This window comes from Macrotis lagotis, chromosome X (genome assembly GCF_037893015.1).
Source record: "Macrotis lagotis isolate mMagLag1 chromosome X, bilby.v1.9.chrom.fasta, whole genome shotgun sequence".
NCBI lineage: Eukaryota > Metazoa > Chordata > Mammalia > Peramelemorphia > Peramelidae > Macrotis > Macrotis lagotis.
In genome coordinates this window covers 410497471-410524935 of record NC_133666.1, presented here as the reverse complement: position 1 = coordinate 410524935, position 27465 = coordinate 410497471, and the positions used below count along the sequence as shown (strand labels likewise).

The window sequence follows — 27465 nt, the reverse complement described above, 5'->3', positions numbered from 1 at the left end:
CCAGTGGAGAAAACTGAATGGCAGTAAAAAGGAGTATGTTTTTCTCAGAGATACATGACACCTACACAAAAAAATTACTCATGTATTAAAAATACAAGTGCAGAAAAGTACATCCTTCTCAGTTCATAATGCAATAAAATTAAATTCAATTAAAGAACATGGAAAGATAGATTATAGATTCATTGGAAACTAAATAATTTAATCCTGAAGAATGAGTGGGTCAAAGAACAAATTATGTTGTCATTCTCTTTTATTCATTCATTCATTCATTCATTATTTATTTATTTTTGGTTTTTGCAGGGTAGTGGGGCTAAGTAACTTGCCTAAGGTCACACAGCTAGGTAATTATTAAGTGTCTGAGGCCAGATTTGAACTCAGGATTGAACTGACCTGCCCAAGATCACACAGCTAGGTCATTATTAAGTGTCTGAGGCCGGATTTGAACCAACTCCAGATTTGGTGCTCTATTGACTATGCCACTTAATTGCCCCTGTCATTCTCTTTAATGATATTATTGATTGTTTAATTATTTAATTGTTTAAACAATCAATTTCATTAGAGATAATGACAGCAATGAATGAACATAACAAAATTTTGGGTATACAGTTAAAACAGTACTTGGGGATATTTATATTTCTAAATTAGTACCACTACTAGGTCTGTATCCCAAAGAGATCATAAAAAAAGAAAAAGAATCAACATGTACAAAAATATTTATAGCAACTCATTTTGTGGTGGCAAAGAATTAGAAATTGAGGGGATGCCAATCAATTGGGGAATTATTGAATAAGTTGTGACATATGAATGTAATGGAAGAAATGACAATCAGGCAGATAAACTTGGAAAGGCTTACATGCACTGATGCTGAGTGAAATGAGCAGAGTCAGGAGAACATTGTATACTAACAGGGATTTTGTGCAATAATTAACTATGATAGACTTAGCTCTTCTCAGCAATATAATGATTCAAGACAATTCCAAAAGACCTGTGATGGAAAATGCTTTTCACATCTGAAGAAAGAACTATGGAATCTGAATGCAGATCAAAGCATATATTTTCATTTTTGTTTGCTTTTTTCTTTTTTGTGATTTTTCCTTTTTGTTCTGATTCTTCTTTCACAACATGCCTATTTGCCTAATCTGAAAATATATTTAACATGATTGTACATGTATAACCTATATCACATTACTTGCTGTAATGGAGGGAGGGAAAATTTAGAACTCAAAATCTTACAAAAATGAATGTTGAAAATGATTTTTACATGTAATTGGAAATTAAAATGCTATTAAATTGGAAAAAAAGGAAGTAAACTCCTGGAAGTCAGGTGTCTTTATATATTCAGTAAGTGTCTGATTCATAGGAGACACCTTATAAATGTCCCCAAGCTAGAGTAATAGACTGAGGACTGGCTAAAAGAGATTTTTGGATAGGAGGAGCAACAGAATGGAGGGTAAGATGTTCTAATATGTCTGGGGTAGATGGATATGAAACATGGTTTTGGACCAACTAGGTATAGTTAAATATAGTTAAATATGTCACTTTGCACTCCTTAACTGGCCAATGAATCCTGGAGAAGGTTCTAAATGGATGTTAGAAGTCATATTTCTGGTCTGGAAGGTCTTAGATGGGGAGGGAGAGCAATAGCAGTGTAAGATGGCATTATAGTCTTAAGATATTTAGGGTATATGGAAACTAAATGTTATTGTGATAAATTAACATTTTTCTCAGGTATTTAATAGTGACAAGGTAAAACTTAGTGACTGGAAAGGGCTCTGCTTATCTTATTTTATTTGTTACACTAATTCTGGGCACATCATAGGATTGAGAGCTAGAAGAAACTTTAGAAATCATTAAGTCCAATCCTTTCATTTCATAAATAAGGAAACTGAGGCATAGAAAGTTTAAATGATGTGTCTGAAATCACACAGTTAATAATGCCTAAATGGCTTTCAAATTCAAGTTTTCCTGTCTCATAGTCCAGCTTTCTATCTGGTATTCTACCTAACTACCTGGAATTTGGGTGGTAAATATACTTTTGTTAGGAATATGTAAAATATTATCAAAAGATAAATAAAAAGAAGCAAGACTTGCTCATTTTTATATTCAGAAAATGTTTCCCTTTTCTTGAGGAAGTACGATGGCAGTCCCTGATTCATCCTGTATTATATATCATATATATGTACATATATATATGATATACATATATATGATATATATATACATACACAAACATATATATATTTCATATCTATTACAATTACTTTTCTATCCACTATCCTCCCTTGTAGATAGATTGTTTAAATATTTGTTGCATTTTTACAAATAAGGAAACAGACTCAGTGAGGTTAAATAATACATGTGGGTCAATTGGTTTGTAGGAAACTGAGTTAAAACTTTGACTCCATGTCCTATTCCTTTCTCACTCTCCCACATTAATACATTAATTCTAATCTAGGACATGAGTTGAAAAAGGACTCTCAATGGTAGGTGTTCAGTCTTTGACTTGGTCTCCTAGGAATTCTATCATTTGCAAAAGGTTAAATGTATAAGTGAACTTAGTTACTGGTCACTTATATAGATTCTCTAAGCTATATTCCTGTTTGAAACTAGATGATGCAGTGACTAGAGTGATGGCCTGGAGTCAGGAAGACTCATCTGTCTGGCCTCACATGGCTGGAAAGCTCTGTGAATTTAGGCAAATCATTTAAGCCTGTTTGCCTCCATTTTCTCATCTGTAAAATGAGCTAGAGAAGGCAATAACAATACAATCCAGGATCTTTGCCAAGGAAATCCCAAATGAAATCACAGTGAGTTAGGAATGACTGAAACAACTGAAAAACAACAGCAACATATTCCTGTCAAAATTGGGATACATAGACTATATATCTCAGGGTTACTTATTTGTGAGTTCAAATCTGATCTTACTTTTTAATTGTATGACCCTGGGCAAATGACTTAACCTTGTTTGTCTCATCTGTAAAATTAGCAGGAGAAGAATAGTAAAACACTCTAGAATCTGCCCCCCAAATTCCAAATGGGGTTATAAAGATTTGGACAAAACTAACAACAACAAATTTATCTATCTTATGTGGTCCAATATAGTATCATGGAAATAACCTTTGGAATTAATGAAATTTAGTTTGAATTTCAGCTTTATCAGATTACTGTGTTGCTTTGGCTAAGCTACTTAACTTCTACCCGTTTCTTCAACTATAAAAAAGGGAATTGAGTTAGATGACTGCCAAATTCCTTTCTGATTCTAAATTTATGACCTTATGATCCTACTGGGGGCACTTTTCTCCTGTTGTCTTAACACTATGGATATTGATGGAGTGTGTGGACTGTCCATTGATTATTTCTTGCTCTTGTTAGAGGGCTGGCCCATCATTTTTTTCCAGGCAGCCTAATAAATTCATATTGATTGATTTATTGATTCTCTGACTTTTTTGTTCCACTTTTGAGTTATTTCTTATTGATGTGTTGCAGCCTGCTAATACTGACCATGTGCTTCTCTATTGCCTTGAAAACAGTTCCAGGAAAGAGTAATTTCTTTGTAAACAAACATATTTTGACTTTTATTTTTATTTATTTTTGGGTTTTTGCAAGGCAATGGAGTTAAATGGCTTGCCCAAGGCCACACAGCTAGGTAATTATTAAATGTCTGAGGTTGTATTTGAACTCAGTTACTCCTGACTCCAAGGCTGGTGTTCTATCCACTGTGCCACCTAGCTGCCCCCTATTTTGACTTTTATTAACAATGAGAACAACATAATACAACATGCTGTTCTTTTTACCTTGTTTCCCAGAAAATGTACAGTTAAATTCAATGCACAATGGTATTAAATTTATGCCTCAATATTCAGGCCACAGTGAAATGGAATCATCAGCTCCTCTGAACTAATTTTTCTATCAGTTTTCTCTTTAATTGTCTTCTTTCATATTTGGTTTTGTTTTAAGTTGTCTTGCCTCATATTGTATTTAATTTTGTAAGCCCCCCCTTAAATCCTTTCTGGAAGATTGAGTATAAAACTTAAATAGAACACATAATGAAAAAAATTAGGAAATCTACAGTTTAGGACAAAAGATAGAAATTGGAAGTATCTTCCTTCAAAATGAGATGCCCAGAAGTCATCATTCCTTTTTCTTAAATATTAAATTGACATCATATTTTTCATCTTTGAATCAGGTATATATCAAAACCACAACAAAAGAATGAAAATAGAAAATGCTTTCAGGATTCAAGAAAAGACAATATATATTTTAGTTTTTCTCTTAAATGATATTACAAATAAAGGTATCTTCAGTTGAAGATCAAAGATTTTTTTAAAAGCATGAAAATGATCTTAAAGCATAATTTCTTTCACTAGCTTCATCTTTTAACCACATGTATAAGAAAAAAGATCACAGGTATCTTTAAAGGTTATGCTACCTTGCCAAACCCAAATAGCCAGTCAGTTGCCAAGTATTTCTGATACTACCTCTCTCATTCATCCTCTCCCCTCCATTCATCTTGCCAACCCCAAAGATCAGCATTTCCTTTCCTTTCATTTGGTCTAAGATAATGGTCTACTGGTTGGTCTCTTTGTCTTCAGTTATTTAGTTCCCCCCCACCTCTTCCAATTCACTCTTTGCATAATTGGAAAAAAAGAAAGAAAAAAATCTTCCTATTGCATAATCTGACCTAATTAAAAATTCTCAGAGACTCCTTATTGCTGACAGAATAAAAATCAAACAACCTGCTATTTACAGCCCTCAACAATGTGACTCCAACCTATCTTTCTAGTTTTATTTCCCCCTTTCCTTCCTGCATGCTACATTTTCGTCAGACTTAATCATTTGCTATTTTCTGAAAATATATCTTCCTATATATCTGTATATGCTATTACATATAAAAAGCTTGAGAGGCATAATTTCTCTATAATTAATCATTTATTAATCATGCTAGCATATAATTAATAAGAGGGTCAGTGACACTCTTGAATGCCAAAAACTTTTCTTGAAAACAACTCAATACTTACATGCCCTTGGAAGACTGGCTGTTTATGAGAGTGGTAATCAATTCTGATTAGTTAATAATTAATGAGAAGAGTTAATAATATAAGAAGAGATGGATTTATTCTAATGATGGACTGGGGGACATGACTCTGATTATAGTCTTCATCATAGAGACTTATCTTTACACATTTCTCTCTGCCTAGAGTAATTTAGACCAAAAGAGGTTATCCATTTTTACTCAGATATTTCTGTAAAACACAGTGGGCAGGAATCCTTCAATTCACTTAAACGAAAATTTCTTTAACCTTTGATCTGATCTGAGTTTTCCAGTTGGGTGAGGTTCATCTAAGGAAACATCTCATTACAAGTCTTGTACTTCAAAGGATGACAATAACTTATAGAGTAGCTAGGTGGCATAGTTAATAGAGCACTCATCTTGGAGTCAGAAGGATGGGAGTTTGAGTCCCCCCACCTCAGGTACTTGAGACTCACTAGCTGTATGATCTTGGTCAAGTCACTTAATCCTGATTGCCTTGCATCCAGTGTCATGTCTAGTTGTGCTGTTTCATATCTAGCCATTGGACCCAGATGACTCTGGAGGAGAAAGTGAGACTGGTGACTTAGCATTGGTTCTACCTCACTCAAATCCAGTTTATGTGCTTGTCATGGCATCACTTCCCCAATGTCACAGCCTTCTTTGAGAATGAAGAATAAATATCATCAAATAACTTACAAGGATTGATTTCTAAATAAGGAAAGGTAGGGGGAAAAAACCTTAGTCCTAATTCAATAATTGTCTACTAATATAGGAGAGAAATAATTATTTTTGCACTTCCATTCCTGGGATGTTCTCCTTCCACAATTGGGCCCTGAGATGGAATTTCCCTTCCTTCAATTGGATGAGATTAGGAGATGCTCCTCTAAGAAATCCCTACTCCCCTCTATTTGTTAGTTATCTCTTCTCCTTTTTAGGATGCCTCCTCTAAATTTTTTTTAACATTTTTGCAAGGCAATTGGGGTTAAGTGGCTTGCCCAAGGCCACACAGCTAGGTAATTATTAAGTGTCTGAGACCGGATTTGAACCCAGGTACTCCTGACTCCAGGGCCGGTGCTTTATCCACTGTGCCACCTAGCTGCCCATCCTCTAAATTTTTTAATGCAGTTCTTCACAATTTGACCCCTTCCTAATTTTCTGGTCTTCTTAAAACTTCCTTCCCTCCATGTTCTCTATAGTTCAACAATAGTGAGCTTCTTGTTCCTTAAACATGACTCTTCCTTAAATATGGACTCTTTTCATTTTCATTCCATGCATGGAATGCTTTCCCTTCTCATTCCTGCCTCCTGATTTCTTTTAAGACATAGCTCAAATTCTATCTTCCCATGCTTTCCTTCTGAGATTCCTTCTGATTTACCTTGAATGCATTTTGCTAATACAGTTATTTGGATGTTAAACACCTCATTAGAGAGGCAAATAAATGGGGCCCTAGATAGAGCACTAGGTTTTGAATCAGGAAGATTCATGAGTTCGGATATGACAATTACTAGCTGCCTGACCCTAGGCAAGTCACTCAACTCTGATTGTCTCAGTTTTCTCATCTTTAAAATGAGCCGAAGAAGGAAATGGAAAACCACTTCAGTAACTTTGTCAAGAAAATCTAAAATGGAGTCATTAGAGTCAGTTGTGACTGAAATAAATGAATATCAATATTTCTCATTAGAATGATTGTTCTTCATGCTTAAAATGGATCAAAATGACATCACTATGGCAAGATCAAGATACAGTGTGTTTTGACTGATCAGACCAATACAACTTTTAACACAGGTCAGGTACAAATAGTTCAGATGAATATTTGTAGTGGAAATAGCTCTAAATATGGACATTTCAAATTTCTTTTGAGCTACTGCAATTCTGCTTTGCTCATGGAGCACAGTTCCTTCTTTGTGGTAGGCATATCATGCTGAGTGATCCTAGGTCAATGTTTTTCATGTCTCACAAATGATTCTAAGGTTCATTAGAGAGAGAGACCTTGAGAATATACTTGAATCACTTCTTCTGACCTCTGTGTAAATTCTTGGCTTGTGTAAGTTCTCTGTGAAAAAGCCTTTTAGATATATATGCTTGGCATTTGGGCAACCTGGCCAATCCTTTGGAGTTGTATTCTCTGCAGTAGAGTTTGAATGCTTGGCAGTTTGACTTGAGAAAAGATCTTAGTGTTCAGTACTTTATCTTGCCAGATGATCTTCAAAATCTTCCTAAGATAATTCATATGAAAGTAATTTATTTTCCTTTTATGGCACTGGTAGTTTGTCCAGGTTTTACAGTCATACAACAATAAGGGCAGCACAATGGCTCTGTAGATCATCAATTTGGAAGACAATCTAATACTTCTTCTCTACCACACTTTCCTTCAGAGTCTCCCAAACACTGAGCTAGCTCTGGTAATGCAGGTGTCAATCTCATCATCTATGTGTATATCTCTGAAAAGTATACTGTCAAGGTAATGAACTTATTTAGAAGCTACTAAAAAATGAGTTCTCCACAAGAGCCTGGTGCTGATTCTACTCCAGCTGAGATTTATAAGGCAGGGGGTTCACTACTCAAACAAAAGGGAACTGAAATCTTCTGGATTATATGGTAGGAAGTTATTCCACTGAAGTTCAAGGATGCTTCCATTGTCCATCTTTTTAAAAGAAAAAGGAAATGGAAATAGATTGTCTTGTAACAATATGGGGTGTGGGGGAGGTCTGTCTCTTAGATATTCTTTCCAGAATCCTCCTTAATAGATTGATATTCTACCAAGATCCAGAGTGGCTTCATAAAAGAACAATCAATATGGTGTTAATTGCTTGACAATTCCAGTGGAATTGCTAAGAGCACAATAAAGGTCTTTGCACAACATTTATCAATCTGACCAAGACCTTTGTTATTATTAGTCAAGGGCTCATAAAAAATTATGGCAAAATCTGTTTGCCTGAAGAAGTTCATCAATATTGTATTCCAGTTCCATGATGGAACATTTACAAGGGTTCTAGATAATGGATAAGTTTCTTGAGCTTTCCCAGTCACTAATAGAGTGAAGCAAGCTTGTATTTGCTCCCATGCTTTTTAGCATGATGTTTTTGTCAGTGTTGTCAGATGCCTTCAATGAGGATGAAACTGGCATGAAGGCCAGTTACTGCTTTGACAATAAAATTACCTAATTTGAAAAGGCTATAAGCCAACACTAAAGTGCAGGGAGAATTAGTGTATGCCTGTTTGCAGTTTTTATGACTAAGATGCAATAGGGTATATTCTCCGCTAGCTCTTTAATATGTGAGTGTGTGTGTGTGTGTGTGTGTGTGTGTGTGTGTGTATGATTTTTGGTTCCAGGAGAAATTCTGAATGCTGTGGATGTTTACTCACCCTTAGATTGAGTTTCTTGAAGGCAGGGTCTATTTTTTTGCATTTCTTTGTATCCCCAGTGTATAATACAACTGTTGGCACTCAATAATTGTTTGATATGACTAATGGAACTTTAGACTGCTGCGCTTCTTATTACTCCTATGTATTCATAAGTTGGTTGGTTCTTCTTATCCTTAGTTATTGAAGAAGACCAAAATGACATCATTATGTTTGAGACAAATTTCAATGTGTCCAACAGTGGCTGATCAGATCAATATGAGCCTGGAATACTTTACCACAAGTTAGGCACAAATAGTTCACATAACTACCTGGGATTGGTACTCGAAACTTACATATGTCACATTTCCTTTGAGCTGTTTCAATTCTGCCTTCCTCATAGAGTGCAGTGCCCTCACTAATGAGGGCACACCACACTGGGTGATCCTGTTCCAGTGTCTCCTGTGCTGTACAATCAATTCTAAAGTTCTTCAATGAGAACCTCAGGGTGTCTCAGCATCACTTCTTCTGCCCCCCTTGTGAGCACTTGCCCTGTGTGAGTTCTCCATAAAATAGTTTTTTTGGCAAGCGAACATCTGGCATTTTAACATGTCCAGTCCACTGTAGTCATACTAATGTAGGAATGCTAGGCAATTTAGCTTGAGAAAGAACCTTGGTGTCTAGTATCTTCTGCTGGGTGATCTTCAGAATCTTCTTAAGACAATTTAAATAGAAGCAATCGAATTTCCTGACATGTTGCAGGTAGACTGTCCAGGTTTACTGGAACAGGACAATGTCTCTGTAGACTTTCAGTCTGGTAGCAGTCTAATACCTCTTCTCTCCCAAACTTTCCTTCAGAGCCTCCCAAATACTGAACTAGCTCTAGCTATGAGTGTGTTAACCTCTTTGTCAATGTGTACCTCTTTCAAAAGAACACTGCCAAGGTAAGTGAACTTGTCCACAGTACTCAAAACTTCTCCATTTGCAGCAATTGATGATTCTACTTATGGATGGTGTGGTGCTGGTTGATGAAGTACCTGTATTTTCTTGGTGTCCATTGTTAGATCAAAATTAGCACAAGCAACAGAGACCAAATCAGTTAATGAGTTGGGTCTCATTTTCTTTATCTGTAAGATCAGGCAGTTGACATGATCTTTAAGATCCTATCTTGCTCTCAGTCAAGCCCTATGGATCAATGTCTTTTCATGTTTCCTTGTAGCCTAGATATAATAATAATAATAATAATAAGTAAATCATACCTAACATTTTTTCTTATGTGTTTTATATCATTTTTTCTCTAATTTCCTTTCTTTCATTTGGATTTGATTCTTTTTTCACAATATGATTAATATGGATCTATGTTTAGCATGGTTATATATGTAGAGCCTTTATTAGCTTGCTTTCTATCAGGGGAAAGGGGGAGCAAAGAGAGGGAGGGAAAAATGTAAAACTCAAAACCTTGCAAAAAAGTGATTGGTTAAAGCTACCGTTGCATGTGATTGGAAAAAAATGAACAAAATATTTAAATTAAAAAACCTCTTAATTAATATTTATATAGTGTTCGATTTTCAAAGTGCTTTAACATTATTTTATTTGAAACTCATAACAGCTATGGGAGGTAGGTCCTGTTATATACATTTTTACAGATTGAAGTTAAAGGACTGAAATCCTGACCTAGGATCATTAAGTCAATTGAATGTCTACTTTGTCCCAGGCACTATGCTAAGCAGTGAAGATACAAAGAAAAGTAAAATACAACTCTTGTTCTCAAGAAGCTCATAATTTAATGGATGATACACTATGCAAACAATTATGGGCAAACTATTTAGCATAAATTGGAAATAAGGAGGGCAATGAAGGGGATCAGGAGAAACTTATTGAGAGTTGGAATTTAGCTAGGACTTGAAAGAAATCAGGGAAATCAGGAGATAGCAGTGGGGAGGAAAAGATTTTCTAGGTATGGAGGACATTCAGTGGAAAATAGGAGATGGGAGATGGGAGCATCTTTTTAAAGGAATAATGAAGAGGACAGTGTCACTAGATGACAGAGTGTAAGATATAACAAGGAGGGCAGGTTATAAAAGACTGGACACAGCTAGAAAGTACCTGAGGAAGGATTTGAACTTTGGTCCTCCTGATTCCAGGTCCATTATTGGACTATCAATTATTGCATTGCCTAGAATACAACATTGGCTAAAACAACTTGGGGGGGGGCAGGTTTTTTCCCATCAGATTTATTCAATTTTTTGATTTAGCAGTACCCTCCTTCCCATTTTCTTACTTTATGGGTACCTTCATGGCTAATTCTCAGAACTGTCCTTGCATTTTGGAATACTCAGAACCATTTTTAAAAATTCTTTTTTTTTGTTTCTTCACAAAATTATTTGTCACAACTGTTCAGATAAGGACTCTTACTCTAAGGCAGTTGGAACTTGTTTTTGTGTATGAATTCATAAAGTAGCTTATATAGTTTTCCTACTTGAGTTTGAATGGGAATTACCTGATTACTTATTGCACTTGACTCAGCATTAGTTGTTTAATCCATGACTGGACATGATGTAATAATGTCTTTGGGGATATTTCTTAGTTCATTGAACTGATGGGTATGAATCTTGTGATTTTGCTTGAAAAGACAAATGCCTATAGTTACCTATTAGCACAATGTCAGTCTGGAGAGTGGAAAACAGTCACTGCCAGACACTTTGTTCCCATCCCTGAATGGTTGAATGAATTCAAACACTGACAATTCATTTTTTTTTAGGTTTTTGCAAGGCAAATGGGGTTAAGTGGCTTGCCCAAGGCCACATAGCTAGGTAATTATTAAGTGTCTGAGACTGGATTTGAACCCAGGTACTCCTGACTCCAGGGCCAGTGCTTTATCCACTGCGCCACCTACCTGCCCCAATTCATTTTCTATAATCTACTTCCATTGCTATAGCTTTGTCTCTTAGGAATAGATTCTGAGGAGGTCTGCTCCCACCAATCTTTCTAGGAGCTAGTTGCTATAGCACAGTGCACTTACATATATTTGCATATATATATGTACATATATGTATATATATATATATATAATATATCTCACAGTGGTTGGCAACTCATGATAGCATGATAGCAATAATGGCAAGATGAAGGGTGGCTGTAGTAGGTGCTATAAATATTCCCCTTTTATGCATGAGGAAACTGAGGCACAGAGTAGTTAAATGACTTGTCACACAGCTAGTCAAGTATCTGAGGCTGGTTTTTGAAATCAGGTCTTCCTGACTTCAGGTCTGGTACTCTATCCATTGTTCAACCTAGATACCTCCAGATATATCATGAGGATCTTTTGCTAGCAAACAATCATATTCAATGATTGGCTCAAATTTTGATGTTTGAATAAATATCTTTCTGAAATGGCAGAGCTGACACAGATGAGCACTTTTCTACCTAATTCAGACCAATATAATCATATTCTAATTTCTCCTATTTTTATTTGTGTGTGTGTGTGTCTTCTATTAGATGCCAATCTAATAATAGAGAGAATGAACTGAGTTCTTTTTTATTTTGTATGCCTTGTATTTTTTAATTGCTTAATAAAATTGTTTATTTAGTATGCACTGAAAGTTGAATCAGAAAACTCAGTTTCAAAATCTAGCTTTGTCACTTGTGTGACCTTGGACTACAGTTAATGTCTCTGAATGCCAGTTTAGTTTTAAATTTATTTTGTGGTAATTCTAGCTTTATCAATCTTTAATAAATTATCAAAGCAATAAGACTGCATATGAAACCAAAACTATTATTCATTAGAATTTATTTATATAAGTACACACATATAGGAACACAAATCTCTTCACAGATAACAGTACTGACCATGATACGAAAAGTTTGGTTTGAAGAGGGAAAAGTAGATATTCATTCTCTTTTTTTCATCTTACTCTCAAATGGGCAGAGTGATTCCCAACTCTGCTACTCTGGTAGATATCACCATATCTGAGAGAGAGAGAGAGAGAGAGAGAGAGAGAGAGAGAGAGAGAGAGAGAGAGAGAGACAGAGACAGAGAGAGAGACAGAGAGAGCGAGAGAGACAGAGAGAGAATCTGGGGAAATATAGATGAAGAATCAAAGTACTATACTTACTTTATAGATAAAAGATATGCCATTTAAAATGTAGATAATTTTTCTTATGATGATGAGCTTTTTATTATGTAATTAAATATCAAGTATTTAGCAGATTTTATATTTAAATGGTTGGTTCTTGTTCTTCATTATCAAAGAAGATCAAAGTGACATCACTATGTTTGAGACAAATTTTAATGTGTCCAACTGTTCAGACCAATATGAACTTGGAATACTCTATCACAGGTTGGGCTCAAATTGTCCATGTGACTACCTGGGGTGCTTATTCTAAACTTGCCTTTGACCTGCTTCAATTCTGCCTTCCTCATGGAGTGCAGCATCCACACTGATGAGGGCACATCATGCTGGGTGGTCCTGTGCCAGTGTCTCCGATGCTGTATAATCAATTCTAAAGTTCCTCAGAGAGAGACCTTCAAATTATACCAGTATCATTTCTTTTAACCCCTTGTGAGTGCTTGCCCTGTGTGAGTTTCCATAAAATAGTATTTTTAGCAAGCCTACTTCTGGCATTCTAACATGCCCAATCTATCGTAGTTGAGTTCTCTGTAGTAACATTTGAATGCTTGGCAGTTTAGCGCAAGAAAAGCCCTCACTATTTGATATCTTCTTTTGCCAGGCAAACTTCAGGTTTGGTTTGTTTGGTTTTTTTTGCAAGGCAATGGGGTTGTGACTTTCCCAAGGTTATACAACTACATACTTATTAAGTGTCCGAAAATGGATTTGAACTCAGGTCCTCCTGACTCCAGGGCTAGTGTTCTATCTCCTCTGCTGCCTAGCTGCCCCCAGAATCTTCTTAAGATCATTTAAATGGAAGTGATTCAGTTTTCTGGCATGGCGCTGGTAGACTTTCCAGGTGTCATAGGCACAAAGCAATGAGGTCAGCACAATGGTTCTATAGACCTCCAGTTTGGTAATTAGTCTAATGCCTTTTCTCTCCCACACTTTCTTTTGGAGCCTCCTAAATAATAAGCTAGCTCTGGCAATGCTTGTGTTAACCTCATTGTCAGTGTGTACCTCCCTGGAAAGAACACTGCCCAAGATAAGTGAACTTGTCCACAGTACTCAAAACTTCTCCATTTGCTGCAATTGATGGTTCTACATATGGATAGCATGATGTTGCCTGATGGAGCACCTGTATTTTCTTGCTGTTAATTGTTAGCACAAGCAGCAGAGAATCGATCCATATTTTGTTGCATCTCAGCTTCAGATGCTGCATTGAATGCACAATCATATGCAAACAAAAGATCATGCACCAACACTTCCCTCTATTTTGGTTTTGACTTGTAGCCTTTTCAAGTTCAAGAATTTACCATAAGTTTGGTAGCTGATCTTGAGGCTATGCTCATCCTCAATGAAGGCATTTAATAACAAGGTTAAAAACATCATGCTAAAAAGTATGGGAGCAAGGACACATCCTTGTTTCACTACATTGGTGACTGGGAAATCTTGAGAACTTCAAGGTCTGCATTGTTGTCATGAGATTGCTGTACAATACTGATGAACTTTTCTAGGCAACCAAATTTTGACATAATTTTCCATAAACTCTCATGATTGTTGGTATCAAAGGCCTTGATCAGATCTACAAATGTTGTATACAGACCTCTATTCTATTCCTGGAATTTTTCCTGGAGCTATCGGGCAGCAAACGCCATATTGACTATTCTTTGACTCTTTCTGAAGTCACACTGGCTTTCAGGGAGGTGACCATCTTCTAGGTGAAGGATGACTAAAAGAGAAATAACCCTGTGATGGTCACAGGACAATCTATTCCCTTTACCTTTATAGAGAAGGACAATGGATCCTTGAATCATTGAATTCTTGGGGATAACCTCTTCATGCCATATAACCTGGAAAATTTGTTAGCTTTTGTATGAGCAATGGACCCCCCTACCATGTAGATCTCAGCTGGAATAGAATCAGCACTAGCTTCTTTGCCATTTGAAAGGAGTCTAATGGTTTTCAAAATCTCTTCTTCATTTGGAACTTCAGTTAGTGACTTATTGACTTCAACTGGAAGTAAATGGTCAATGGCTTCTGTACTGACTGATGATGATCTGTTAAGTACAGTATGGAAATGTTCAGCCCATCTCTCTAGCATCATATTTCTATCATTAATCAATGTGAATCTATGAGCACTGAGCAGTTGAGATGCACCTTAGGTCTTTGACCCTTAAATAGCCTCAGGGACATCCTAAAATCTTTGGTTTGTTACCATTTGTATAAAACTGAATTTCATCTACCTTCTTACTGAATCAAGAGTACATCTTTCTAAGCTTTAGTTGTACTTTACTTTTGATGGAATTGTTGCCTCCTTATAAATGAATGTACTATCCTGCTGGTAAACTCTATGCAGTTCTTGTTTTTCATTTAATAGCTTCTATATTTCCCCCCATCATTTTCATCAGACCAGTCTTGGTGTTTGTGAGTGTTCTGATTCAGACTGTTGCCAACTGTTTGTTGTTCTATTTTCCCTCCCAATTAGCAGTTAGTCAGTGTTGCAAAGCTATTTGTTACCTTCTCAATCATCCAAATATTCCCTTTTACTTAGTATATATTATACATGTGCCTTAGATACTCTTCATAGAAAAAAATCTAGTTTATTTTTAGTCTACATGTGGCACTTTTTTTCAACCAAAACCTCTGGTTTTAATCCCTAATTTTGAGGAATTTCTCTAAACTCAGTGTTCACAAAAAACTAAAGCAGAATGAAAAGAGGTAATACTCTCATTATTTATGGATAATCCTCTGAAATGTATATCAACTTTAGGATATGGATCTTCTCTTAAGATACATTTTTCTTTTTTTAAAAAATTTTATTTATTTAAGGCAATGGGGTTAAGAGTGACTTGCCCAAGGCCAAACAGCTAGACAATTATTAAGCATATGAGGCTGGATTTGAACTCAAGTTCTCCTGATTCCAGGGCCAGTGCCCTATCTACTGAGCCACTTAGCTGCCCCCAAGGTACATTTTTCTTAATGTGGATTCTTCTCTCACCCTGGAGAAGTCTTCTTAACTTTCAAGACACCTGACTTCTTCTATTCTATGTCTTAGAAACATAAATTCTTGTTGATCCCAACAATTAAAAAGACACAAAAGCCCTATTTACCAGTATGATTATCTACTACGAAAAATTTAGAATAAATGTTGACTCCTATATCATACCCATCATTTGGGACCAGGGTTGGCTTTTGACATGGAAGGACAATAAAAACTGCTTATTTACATGCAGGGAAATTGTTTTTCATTGATCAAGATTGAACAAACAGACTTTGTTACTGACAGATAAATATAAAAAAAGACAGAAATGTGAGTTAGATCGGTAAACCTGATTCTTTAATCTTATCTTTTGTTACAGCATTCTAAGAATCATCTCAAAGAAGTCTTTGATCTCTCATTCAACATAGGAGTTGAAAAGGAAAGACCTCGTTATAGCCTAGGAATGTCTTCCTACATTTGTTAGCTACATTTGTGGTTATGGCTAAAAGGCTATCATTCTACCCTTAACTGGGAGAGGTTCTAGACACTATACCCAAGCAGACTGAAGCTGAGGATGATTAGGTTTGACTAGCCAAGCCTCAGTCTATGAGTCTTGTACTTTCAATAGCATCACTTAGCTGAGAACAGTGGCAACCAGCAGAATTCAGAGGAGCAACATCTCTAGGGAAGTTGCTTCATCTATTGAGTTGGATCAGTGAGAACAGTATGATAACATCACCAGAAGATACTGGTGGTTTTATAGAGTCAGAGATATGAGGTATCCCTCCCTTTACATGTGTACTTTGGACAAATGTATTCAATAATATTATTGCCCATTACATGTGATCTCTAAGTTTCTCACTTCCCTCATTCATGATCCCCATTATGTTTCATCTTCCAATCAGAATACAATATATATTTGTGGGAAAGTGTGTCCCAGGTTTATGGGGAAGGTTCTATTTCAAATGTTCTTGTTATGGAATTTCAGAATCATGTCTTCTTACTGACTAGAGGAAAATGAAAGACATTAGTATAGTCTCATGAGCTGTGATTTTGAATGAAGCTTGCTATGGGGGAACACAGGTTCTGCTTGTAAATGAAGTGGGAACTATATTAATTTCATGTTTTGTTTTTGGTTAGATGTGGCAGTAGAGATCAGAGTTGGTGAGAATTGGTGGGTGTTGAAAGGTTTCACAGCAGAAGAGAATTTAGTTTTTCTCCCACTCTTCTCCTTGCCTCAATTCTAAGCATAAATCTGATAGCTTCCATTTTAAGTGATGGAATCTAAGGCTATCTCTATATTTCTTCTTTGGCACATTTCCTTCTCTAAGACTACAAACTTTAACTGATAGACTCATCCTTTTCAAAGTGCTCTGCCTTTCTCTATGGAATTTTAACAGGCTACTATTTCTAAAAGCTTTGAATGACAGACACTATTGAACTAGTTCAATTCCACTGCCTTGTGTCTTCAATTTGTGCTTTTTTTGGCTTACTTTCAAAAATGATCTATGAAACAAAGGGATAGTGAACTTTAATCTTAGCAATGAAGAATTATTTGAACCAAGAATTAATGCTACAAACATAGTACCAGCCCATTTGAAATACTCAAGCTGGCAATAGTAAACTGCTGAAAGTTAATCAGCTAGAAATTGTTTTTCAGTTTAGAGTGATTCTGACAAAGGAAACAAACACTATGCTATCAGCATCAGAGACAATGAAATCTAAGTCTCATATAAAAAATAGTGAGGAAATTATGGGCCACATCCTAAATATCTATTTGACTAAACCAAACTGCAATATTCGTTCTGTCTACTCTCAAGCTCTTACATTTCCTCAGCATCTCAACTATTAGACTCCTAAATTTGCTTCTTTTCTGATTAGCCTCTCTTATTGAACCATGTAATTAGCACCAGAAATGTGTGAGGGTATGGGAGACAGAGTGGGGTCATTGCTGGGGTCCAGAGATACTTCCAGAAGAATCTGAGTAGGTCTGAGGCTAAGAAGATAAACCATGGAATCAATCAGGCTCAGGGGATTTGAGAAGGAAGAATGAAAAGATAGCTTGAGAGAATTGGTCTATTTTTAGTTAATTGATTTTGACTATTTATTGAATATTCTCCATATGTTCATTAAATGCTCTCTTATTCCCTTTTGATTTATTATTTTTCCTACTTAGTGCTCTAGCTAAGAAAATTAATATTTAAAAATGATTCTGTAAAACATGTGAGAAGTTTTCTTGTTTTGATCAGCTGTAACATTCAGTCATACAAGCTCTCAATTTTGGACTCAGTGACCCCTTTATTTCATTCCATATTCTATCTCTTTAGCTATTAATGTATTTTCTTTTTAAATTTTAATTAGTTTTTTTGCAAGGCAATGGGGTTAAGTGCCCAAGGTCACACAGCTAGGTAATTATTAAGTGTCCGAGGCTGGATTTGAACTCAGATCCACTGACTCCAGTCAGTGCTCTAACCACTGCACAACCTAGCTGCCTTTAATGTAGTTTCTCTGATAATTGTCTTCTATGTGCCTATCCTTATCAAATATAAGTTGCTTGAGGGCAGAGACTGATTTTTGTTTTACCTTTGTAACTCCAGTGCTTAGTATCATACCTTGCCATTTGTCAATCAATCAATGAGAAAGTATTTCTCAAATATCTGTCATGTATCAAATAACATGCTAAGAACTAGGAAAATAATTACAGATCAAAATGAACTCTTACATTTAAGCAGGGAACTTGACAAATATATATGTGTGAACATATCTGTTTTTCAGTAGTTCAGTCATGACTAGGACCCTATGAACTTTATCATGGAATTTTCTTGGCAAAGATACTGGAGTGGTTTGCCATTTCCTTCTTCAGTATGTCTCCATTTTATAGATAAGGAACTGAGGCAAATAGGGGTTAAGTGAATTGCTCAGTATTATGCAGCTCATGTCTGAGGTTGTATTTGAACTCAGATATTCCTAATTCCAGATCTGGTGCTCAATCCTCTGCACCACCTAGATTCCTATACACATATAGCATACATAAAAAAGTTAATACTAATATATAAAATATCTAAATACAAGGTATTCTGGGATGGAGGGAACTTGTAGCTGGAGAGAAGATGCTAATGAAGAAGAAGATGAAGAGGATGGTAATCTAAACTTCCCCTTAAAGAGGCCTATGAGACAGAGGTAAGAAGAGAGTGCATTCGAAGTATGAAGGCAGTGTAAAGACATCCAGATGACAGAGAGAGAGTGTTATGAATGAGGAGCAGAGAAGGCAGATTGGGCTGAATCAAAGACTGCAGAAAGGGATGTAATGTCCATTGAGTCTAAAAATGTATGGGGGAGACCAGCTTATGTGGAGATTTAAAAGCTAAAGAAAGCAGTTCATATTTAATCTTATAGCAATAGGAAGCCAATGGAATTGGGGAGATGTATGATCAGATCTGTAGTTGAGGAAAAGTATATTAGTGGTGAGAGACCTGAGGAAAACAGTAAGGAGGATGTTGAAGTAATCTAGGTGAAAGGGGAACTAAGACGAACTAAGTAACTCTGATTAGACAGAAGGGATTAGATATGAAAGATGTGAACATAGAAAGGGAAAATTTGACAACTGATTGGATATGTGGCATGAAGGAGATCGAAGAATCCAGGAAATGATGCCATTATGAACCTGAGACATTGGCAGTGGTTTAGACAAAAATAGCTAAGTTTGGAAGAGGGGAAAATTTAGGAGAAAAATTAATTCAGTTTTAGAAATGTTGGGTCTCAGATATCTCTGGGAAATAAATTTGAAATGTCTAATAGTCAATTGATGATTCAGGATTGAAACTTGGGAGCAAGACTGGACTGGATCTATAGATCTTGGAGTCATCTTGATAGATGTATTGAATAAATTCATGACGAGAGAGAGAGAGAGAGAGAGAGAGAGAGAGAGAGAGAGAGAGAGAGAGAGAGAGAACAAAATCAAAATCTTGGGTACCTACAAAATGCTTGTTAGATTAGACGACCTTTATACTCATCTTTCTTTCCAACCAGACTGTAAATTTCTCAATGATAGATAATGTTTTATCTTTATTTACTTTTTATTGCTTAGTATAGTGCTTCCTTATATGCATGTAGGGGCTCAATCAGTATTTGATGATTGATTTATTTTTCCTTTGAAATGTAAATCAATTTTATTTTTTCCATTTCCAGTGCTCTTTTATGGATTAATTTGTATGTCCTTATATTTTGATTATTATGAGAGCTTCCTAGAATTGGATGTCCTAATTCTAGGCTCTACTCAATCCCACATAAGACTGCATGACTCATCTTTCTAATATAATGGTTTTTACCAATTTATGTGTATGCATGCAGTGACACTAATACACTCTGGAGAAGGGAGAGCTAATTTTGAGAAAATTTTCATGATTTGTAATGGAAGTATGTTGAGGAGACTTTGGAGTATCTATAGAAATTTTGTAACTATACCAAGTCTACTAACCATGTGTTGAATAGCACTTTTTTCATTGATTGAAGTTGCCTACCTCAGTCCCTGGGGAGAATGGACTCAAATTTAATACCTGCTAAATGAATCCTTATCACAGGTACTGATGATGTTTGTCCTTTGTTCTTTCTTTTCTTTTCTTTCTTTCTTTTTTCTTTTTTTTGGCATGGTAATGGGGTTAATGTGTGCTCACACAGCTAGGTAATTATTATGTTTGAGATAGTATTTGAAGTCAGGTCCTCCTGACACCAGGGCCAGTGCTCTATCCACTGTTCCACCTAACTGCTCCTGTCCTTTGTTCTTGAAGAAGACCACCATATAAGGAGGTGATGCCATGACAAATAAATAAATAGATTTGAGTGAGGAAGTGCCTCTTTACCAGCCTCACTTTCTCATCCAGAACCATTTGGGTCCAATGGCAGATATGAATTAGAACATCTGGAAATGGCCCTAGATGTGAGGCAATCAGGGTTAAGTGACTTACCCAAGGTCACACAGCTAATACGTGTCAAGTGTCTGAGACTGGACTGATTTCAAGGTCAGTGCTCTATCCACTACATCATCTTGTTATCTTAGGTTGTTTATAAAACCCATTATTGCCTCAGTTCCCAGACTCCTAGACTTCTAAAGTCCTAGAATCTCAGACTTCTAGATTCCTGGATTCCAAGATGGCACATATTCCTGACTCTTTGAAACTCCCAAGGTTGTAAGCTTCAACATCTTTCCCTGAAATGAAAGAATAGTTGTTTTGGCAAGAAAAGAACTGAGACTTGTATTCATTGGAAGAAGGTCCAAGGCTTCTCTCCACTCATCATTGCCTTTCATCAGATTCTAATTTTCAGGCAGAAGTCAGTCAAAAAAAAAGGTCAAAACAAGAATGAGAAATCTCAACCAAGAGAGAATCAAAGATTAACTAATGTCTTCCTGAGGGTGCCAGTTCTGATTCTACAACTCCAGCTAATCAAAGAGGTTGCTATTTAACAGGCAATTAGGACTAGAACCCACATCTCTTAGCCTTGGTCCAGGGCTAAAGTCTATGGATGTTCCAAAGTCTGTCCTAAGCACTTACATTACAAGTTGTCATGACTCTTCTGGAAACAGGCTCCCTAGTTTCTGTTGTCTGAGGAATTATATCAGTAGTATTCTACATAGGCTCAGAATGACTGGGCTTATTGGACAGTATTCTCTATTACACTAAAACATGACTTTCATCATGCCATTTGCTGGTTTAATGGCTTCCAATTTTCTTTTGCATAATAAATTAATACTTCTTTTTATTATTTAGTATTCAAAGAGTAAAGCAGGGCTGGTCCCATCTTCTATTTGCATGGCCTATCTCTATAGTCTAAAATGGTTTATCATTTCACTTTCCCAGACATGGAGTTCAATCTTAGCTCTATGCCTCTGACACTATCATTACTCTTTCGATTGTACATTTAAATCCACCTTTCCTCTAAGGTCCACTTTTTTTTGGTAAAGCAGTGATATTAAGTGATTTGTCCAAGGTCATACAGCTAGGTAATTATTAATTGTCTGAGACAGGATTTGAACTCAGGTCCCCCTGATCCAGGGCTGGTGCTTTATCCACTGTGCCACCTAGCTGTCCCTAAGGTCCACTTTTAAATTTCATCTCTTCCATAAAGCTTTCTGTTCTCTGACTCTCATTGATTCCTCTATCTATAATTTTTATATCACTTCTACCCAATACTGTATAATTTCACCATTTCTTTGATACATTCTCTTATTTTTACACCTAGATTGTAGGTTCTTTGGGGGGAAGAGACAAGATTTTTTACTTTGTTTTCATCCCCCCTATAAAGTTCCTTGTTGATTGCATAGTAGGAACAACAATAATAAATACCTGTTGGAAGATGGTATAGAAATCTTTCAGGAATGGGAAAATCAAGGCATTTTTTAATATTCAATGTCATATTTAAAAATTTTTTGTAATATAACTAATTATCACTATCTCAAATCTACTTCTTTCTTGATGTTCTTTGGGTTTTTGGTTCCTTTAAAAACTCTTTTGGATTAATAGCCTTTATCTCCTTCAACTTCTTCAGGACTGTGACTTTCTTTGTATTTTCACTACTTCTTTTGCTCTTATTTGTTCATATTCTCCAGTTGTCTTTCTCTTCTACTGAAGTGAGGCATAGTTAGTAACATCTATCTGGGTCTATTATGTTGTTGGGAAACTTTATTGCCAATGGTCAACATTCCTTCAAATTCCTTTCTAGTTCCAGAGAGAATGCAGCATCTGGTGATTTCAATACTGACTTTGCTAAAGCCAAAGAAAATATCACAAAGCATCAGGGATAATGGCACAATGTTAGCAATAGTTCTGCAACTTTTTGTAATAAGCAATCATTTACAAGAGAAAGATTTTCCAATCCTGATCCATCAAATTAATTTTAATTTTCTTTGCTTGCGGGAGTTCCTAACCATGACTGAAATAGAATTTAATGAGCTCCAAGTGTTAGGAAATAGAGAGAAAGATGGCAAGTATAGAAATCAGGGAAAAAGCATGAAAAATGAAGTGAGTGTTTTCTGACACAATTAGATGACTGCCAGTTTGAGAGATGAAGCAACAAAAAAAAAATGATAAAATTTACATTTCTGATGGTCTGATTTTCAGGGTTCTCCATTTAGCAGTTGTTAATTCTTTGTTTGAAACATGAATCCTATTTAAGTGAAAAAAAAGAAAATAAGCTTTCCAGCCTGGTGACCTACTCAGAAATACTAAATGTTGATTTTTCCTGTTTTCTATTCCTTCACTGGGGCACTCAGATACATAAAATTAGCTAGCAGGTGCATCAGAGATACTTAAATACAATCTCCTCATTTTTTGTTTTTGTTCAGTTATGTCTGACTTTTTGACCCCCTTTTGGGGTGTTTGTGGCAAAGACACAGGAGTGGTTTGTTACTTCCTTCTCCAGCTCATTTTGCAAATGAGGGAACCGAGGCAAACAGATTTAAGTGACTTACTCAGGATTGCACTGCTAGTAAGTTTCTGAGGCCAGATTTGAACTCATGAAGATGAGTCTACCTGACTGCAGGTCAGGCACTCTATCCATCATATCACTTAGCTGCTCTTCATTTTACAGATAAGGAAACATAAGCCTAGAGAGAGTTAATATTTTGACCAAGGTCATGGGAGAAACAGAAATGCAAGTGGAGGCTCAGATAATCACTATATAACAATTAGTAATTCTATATAAAAATTATTATATAATAAAATTATGTAATTACTATATAATAAAATAATAATTCAGAATGTTAGAGCTGGGAAAGACCCTAGAGATAAGCTAGCTCAAACTTTTTATTCTGCAGATGAATAAATTGAGACCTAAAGAGAAAATGATTGATTTAAATTAATACATTTAGTAGCAAAGTCAGATTTCCTAACCCTGGTCCAGGCTTTTCCTAGGACAATGGTCCTGCCTCTCCAAGCCATGGGAATGTAAGAATGCTGACAGAAGAAGGGGGGGGGGAGGTGAGGAGGCAGGATCTGTTCTGGTAGGGATGTTCTTCCTGGCAGGAGAAGTCCGAATGGGGGATACAGAGGGAAGTAGAAATGATGCTGCTGCATAACTAGGCCAGGTCTGGCATTCAGTTTGAGAGTGTTAGAATCACACACAGCCAAGGTACTTGTTCCAGAGGGACACAGATGGCCTCATTTTAGCACTGTTTATGATGCTGTATTGCTTATACAGACATGCTGTGTGTGTGTGTGTATCCAGGGAAAGCTTGAGAGACTGCATAATGTATGATGATAGCTGACCACCAGAAACTCCATAAGGGCAGGGACTGTTTTGTTTTGCTCTTGAATCTCCTAGTGGTTAATTCATGAGAAGTGTATTTAAAATGTATAGGCTCTCATCACTTGATGAATGGACTATTGCAGTTGCCTGATGCTTGGTTTCCCTGCAACAAGTCTCTCTCCATTCCAGGTCATCCTCCATTCAGCTGCCAAAGTCATTATACAGTGCAGGTCTGAATGTGATATCCTCTACCTTCAATAAACTATAGCACTTCCCTATTCCTTTTAGGACCAAATATAAAATCCTCTGTTTGGCATTCAAAACCCTTCACAACTTACAAACCCCATTCCCCATTCCAGTCTTTTGCACTTTATAGCCTACCATGTACATTGGGATTTAGTGAAGTTGGTCTTGGGTTTCTCATATAAAGTATTACAATTTCCAACTCTAGGCATTTTTACTGACTGTCCCTCATCCTTGGAATTCTCTCCCTCCTCATCTCAACCTCTTGGTTTCCTTCAAGATCCCCTAAATACCACCTTCTATAGGGAAATCTTTCTCCTTAATTTTAATGCTTTAATTCAGTTGATGATCTCTTGTTTATATAGTTGTTTGCATATTGTCTCTCCCATTAGATCATGAGCTCCTTGAAAGGAGGAACTGGTCTCTTAGCATGTTTCTCAGATAGATAGTGAGTACTTATAAAAACAGGCATACCTCAGAGATATTGTGGGTTTAGTTTCAGGTCTGAATATTACAATGAAATGACTCACATGAATTTTTTAGTTTTCTCAGTGCATATAAAAGTTATGTTTACCTAGCCCTTAGTCACTGAATGGAGGTTACTTCAGACAAACAGACCTGAGAAAGTTCTTAATTTAGAAAAGTCAAGGTCACCCACTGGATCACTGCCAGTCATCTTAACTTTTCTTTTTCTCCTGAACTCCAGTAACTCTGAAGGTCAACTTTGCACCATTCTGTCTCCCTTAAATCCAATTCATGTGTAAGTCAAGACATCATCCTTGTGATGTCGTTGGTCTTCTTCAAGAATTAATGATGACCAATAACCATATAATACAGTATATTAAATGTGTAATAATATTACATATAAAATATATATACATTAGTTAAAATATTTTATTGTTGAAACATGCTAACCACCTGAGCTTTCTATGAGTAGTATTTTTTTTTTTGTCTTTGCCTTAATGTTAGTGGATGTTGACTGATCAGAGTGGTTGTTGTGGTGGTTATGGTAATTTCTTAAACTAAGACAACAATGAAACAGTGAAGCTTGTCACATAGATTGACTCTTTCACTAGAACTCTTTTATCTTTTCACTTAGAGGCCATTGTAGGGTCTTAATTGGTATAATTTCAATATTTTTGTTTCTTGGGAGATAGGGAAGACAGAGGAGAGGGAAAGAGAAAGAAATGACAGATGGGTAGAGCAGTTAGAATATATAAAACATATAGTAAGTTTTCTATCTTATGTGAGTGTGGTTCTTCGTGTCTCAAAACAATTACAGATCTACAGAATAAATATATTGAAATATATTGTGAAATATTGTGAAAATTACCAAAATGTGACAGAGACATGATGTAAGCACATGTTGGAAAAACAGTGAGGATAGATTAGATACAAACCTTCAATTTGTAAAAGTAAGACTCTGTGAAGGATCATAAAGGAATAAAATGAGACAAGACTGCTTTTACTGAATGAAATGAATTGTTAAGTGATTATAAAGCACTTAATACTTTTTTTTTTTTTAGTTATTGCAAGGCAGTGGGGTTAAGTGGCTTGCCCAAGGCCACAAAGCTAGGTAATTATTAAGTGTCTGAGGTCGGATTTGAACTCAGGTACTCCTGACTCCTAACCACTGTGCCACCTAGCTACCCCCACTTAATACTTTTTTTTTAGGGTTTTTTTTTTTTTTACAAGGCAAACAGGGTTAAGTGGCTTGCCTAGGGCCACATAGCTAGGTAATTATTAAGTGTCTGAGACCGGATTTGAACCCAGGTACTCCTGACTCCAGAGCCAGTGCTTTATCCACTACACCACCTAGCCGCCCCCACTTAATACTTTTTTAAAAAGTTATTTAAGGCAATGGGGTTAAGTAACTTGCCGAAGGTCACACAGCTAGGCAATTATTAAATGTCTGAGGTCAAATTTGAATTCAGGTCCTTCTGACTCCAGGACCAGTGCTCTATCTACTGTACCACCTAGCTGCCCTCTAAAGCATTTAATACTTTATCATAGTTTATCTTTACAGCAAACCTATGCGGTTAATAGTATTACTTTTCCTTATTTCATAGAGGAAAACAACAGAGATTCCTAGATTGGCTAGTAAATGACAAGGGGGACTTAAACGCAAGTCTCTTGTCTCTAAGACCAATACATTTTTAACTACACCAACTTGTATCTTGTTTGTTTTCTTCATGTTCCTACAATAGTTATTATTATTTATTATATATTATATATTATTTAGTCATTTTTCAGTTGTGTCTGGATCTTTATGATTCCTTTTTGGGTTTTCTTGGCAAAAATACTGAAGTGGTTTGCCATTTCCTTCTCCAACTTATTTTACAGATGAGGAAATTGAGGCAAACTTTAAGCAACTTGCTCAGAGTCAAATAGCTAGTAAGTGAATGAGGCCAGATTTGAACTCAGGAAGAGGAATCTTTCTGACTCTAGACCCAGCATTCCATTCACTGAGCCACCTAGCTGCTCCAATTATGGATATCGATTTGGGCAATATGTGGTAGCCAGAGAGTAAGTCCTGGATATGATAACAGTGCTTTTCTAGACACTGCTAGGGAGGGGGGTGGGAAAGAGTACCTAATGTGTCCTTTTGCTTTAAAGTTCCCTGCTGCATGATTGCCACATTCTTATAGCCTTGATGGAAAAGCTATATGTCATTATTCTATTTTTTTGCAATAGGGATTGGGGGATTGGGAAGGAAGCAAGTTATTATGGCAGAAGTTGAGTAGTATAAGTCAGAGTGTGTATGTGTATATGTAGTGCTTCATGAACATTGTACTACTCTCAAGTAAACTTAGTCCCTGTGGAGGTGCCTTGACCCATCTCTGACACATCAACAAATTCAATGAATGATATAGAATGATGGTACATTAAGCTGCTCAGTGAATACTACTGAATGGCATAAGAAAAGCAAGAAGGATTGTTCCTTACATAAAGATGATTCTTTCCTTTAATTTCCCCTAACTCATTTCATGATAGGAAAAAAGAATGGAAATACCCCATTCTAATATTAATTTTCAAGGAATAAAATTCAACTACTTTTATTGCTAAGTCAAAATATATGCCACTCCCCAGTCTAGAAACCCCTCTCCTTGTCACACTTCAAACTTTATTTCTTTCCATCTTTGAAACTCACTTCAAGACTCATCTCCAAGATGAGTCCACACTCATAGAATATTAATTCATATTTGTATAGTGTTGCAAAGTTTTCAGGGCACTTTCTTGAATATAGTCCTTAACATAAATGTCATTTCTTCTTGTTCAGTTGTGTCTGACTCTTCATGACCCCATTTGGGGTTTTCTTGGCAAAGAATCTGGGATGGTTTATCATTTCTTTTTCCAGCTCATTTTCCAGATGTCACCTACCTATGTATAGCATTCTTTTTTAAAATTTTGAGTTAAATAGGGTTAAATGACTGGCCCAGAGTCACAACCAACAAGTATCTGAGACCAGATTTGAACTCAGGAAGAGGAATTTCAAGATGGGATTCCATACTCAG

At 36.2% G+C, this 27465-nt stretch overlaps 1 protein-coding gene across 1 annotated transcript in view; it reads right to left on the bottom strand.

Moving 5' to 3' along the window:
- CPA6 (carboxypeptidase A6) overlaps positions 1-27465 on the bottom strand; it is a 368066-nt gene that overhangs the window by 58064 nt on the left and 282537 nt on the right. The gene's annotated exons all lie outside the window — the stretch shown is intronic.